Source organism: Octopus bimaculoides, chromosome 8, assembly GCF_001194135.2.
Source record: "Octopus bimaculoides isolate UCB-OBI-ISO-001 chromosome 8, ASM119413v2, whole genome shotgun sequence".
In the NCBI taxonomy this organism is placed as follows: Eukaryota; Metazoa; Mollusca; class Cephalopoda; order Octopoda; family Octopodidae; genus Octopus; species Octopus bimaculoides.
Genome location: NC_068988.1, coordinates 41,233,526 through 41,236,577, shown reverse-complemented (window position 1 = coordinate 41,236,577; position 3,052 = coordinate 41,233,526).

Genomic DNA, 3,052 nt, shown 5'->3' with positions numbered 1-3,052 from the left:
TTGAATTGTTTCCCAAGGACTTTTTGTGCATTCTGCTGCTAAAACAGTCTCCGGTTCTTGTAGTGATGATGTTGGAGGATATCGACGCCTTCCTTGTTTTTTCTAAAATTCACCATAAATGTTCAATAATATTGATATCTGGGGTCTGTAGTGGCCAGATAAGATGTTCACTAGAATGTTCCTCGTGTCATTCAGTAACAACTTTAGCTGTGTGAATTAGTGCATTATCATCCTGAAAGATTGCGTTTCCTCCTGAAACAGTTCCGCAACCATAGGATGAATTTGATCAGATAAAATGCTTAAATAATCTTGACTATTAATTCTTCCATGAAAGGAAACCATTGGACCGGCAGATTTCCAAAATATAGCTCCCCAGATCATCACTGATCCTCCTCCATGTTTAACAGTTGGAAGAAAGCAGTCTGGGTCAAATGCTCCTTTTGGCTATCTCCACACGTATACTCATCCAGAGGTGGGAAATATGGTAAAGGATGGCTCGTCCGAGAAAATAAGATTCTTCCACTGCTCTAGGGACCAATTCTGTAGGTTTTTACTCCAATCTAAATGCTGTGCAACGTTTGTTTTTGAAAGTAGTGGTTCCCTGATTGCAACCCTCCCGTGAAATTTCGGCTTTGTGCAGCTCCCGGCAAACAGTTTTTGTGGGAAATGGTTTCCAGAGGTGGTCATTATGCTCTACAGTAATTTTGGGAACTGTACTTTTGTGGTCCTTTCTAACAATTCGCATGAGTCCGATGGTCCTTATCTGAAAGTTTTGGCTTTCTTCCGGAGTTTTGTTTCGACGGGGAAGTTTTTCGCTCTTTCTCAAAGGTTGTCATTTCTTTCGAGACAGTACTTCTTGATACACCAAACATTTCGGTTGTTTTTGTTAAGCTAGCACCTGCCATACGAGCACCAACAATTTGACCTACTTTTGTAAATAATATGCATATATTTTATATTGGGAAATTTGATTTAGTTTTGCTAAATTGAATTTTCCCTGTAAGTTTTGGATTTTATTCCTTAATATTATCATTATACACACACACACACACACATACACACACACACACGCACACGCACGCGCATGTATATAAATAGACATATGTGTGTGAGGAGGTGTATGAAACATATGAAAGAAATTGTTGTATAACAGTGGTGAGGTGCACTACGACCAAGAACAAAAAAAAAAGCCATCAGATGTACTGTTGGTGAATTTCAGGCAGCATGGAAGTTTTGGAGGATGTAGTGTCTCGACAGCTAACGACTGACGTGGGTAGTTTATTCTATGCTCCAACAATTCTGAGCGTAAAAAAATATTTCCGAAAGTCAAAGGTGCTGTGTCGCTTTTTGATTTTGTATGTCCACGAGTGTTTGCCATATGGAATTCAAAAAAAGTGCCCAACTTGTTGTTCGAAAGATCGTAGATAATCTTGTGGGTACAGTTCTATATTTAAGAGATGAGGAATTATGCACATCATTTATATTATTTAGATTTGACGGATATTTGTCCTCATCTTGTTTGTTGTTAACACAACGTTTCGGATGATATACCCTCCATCCTTCATCAGGTGCCTTGAGGAAATTTATAACCTGGGTTCTCATTCCTAAGGTATTTTCCGATGCTATTATTATTATTATTATTATTATTATTGTCATTATTATAATTATTCAGGTCGCTGCTTGGAATCGCACTCTTAACCACTACGCCATATGCCCGTGGGCAATTATGGAGTGAATTTTAGGGCTTATAAATCTACTATTTTCCTATCCTTCCTTAATACGGTTCCCATATGCTACTCATATCTGCACTTGGTCTGCTTAGGAGGTGATTATGTTCTAGCATATGTGCTGCTTCTTTTAGCTTTCGTATTTTCCCATGGTGTTCTCTGTCTATTATTTTAACTTCATCCTACAGGGGGAGGTGGTCTCTATTTTCCATACATGATCAGCTATACGCGATTTATCAATATTTCCTCGTGTCACAGCTTTACGATGTTCGTCTATGCTTATTTTGTGTGTGGGGGGGGGGGCGGCATGTTTCGCCTTTGTATAACATACCACAGGTGCATGGGATGGAGTACATGAAGTCTTTAGTCATATTCTCTTCTATTGGTGGTTTTACTCGAAGGAGATATTTGCGAAGTGTTGTATTACTCTTGAATACTGTCCTGATGTCATATAGGCCGCATATCTTTTGTATCTTTTCAGGGAGGCGTTTCGCATAGGGTAGACAAACTGTGGACAGTTTATTGGTATCATCCTCTCCTTTCTTCACAATTGGAGTGGATAGTATGTTTTTGGGGTAGTTGAGGCTTAATAGACTGTTATTGAGCTTGATCATTTCTTCGTGGTGTGTATGACGATCGCTACTTATATTCTTTGCACAATGTTTTAGGCACTGAGCAATCCATCTCTTTACACTGTATGGATGGTGGTAACTGAAGTTGAGGTATCGTCCAGTGAAGGTCGGCTTGCGGTATACGGATGCCCTGAATCCATACTTAGTGCATGTTATTAATACGTCCTCAAAATAAGGGTAGACTAACATCATATGTACATGTATGTGCGTGTGCACATATGTGTGTGTGTGTGTATGTATATATATATATATATATATATATATATATATATGTATATGCATATGTATGCGTGTGTATACATATATACATTTATGTATATATAAATATACATATACATATGTACATGTATGTGTGCAGGTGTTGTAAGTTTCATGAGATGTAGAAAAGTAACCATTACCATGTATGTGTATACATGTATGTATATGCATGCATGTATGTATGTATGTATGTATTTATGTATGTATGTATGTATGTATGTATGCATGTATGTATGTATTTATACACCTTCACACACCCTCTAATCATTTTGTAAATGATTAACGATGTAAATGGAAGCTCAAAAACAAATTCTCTAGAAATGTGATACTACATTGAACTGTAAAGAAAAGAAAAGTATACAAAGAACCTGGGTGGGGAAGGTCAAACACACACACACACACACACACACACACACACACACACACACACACACA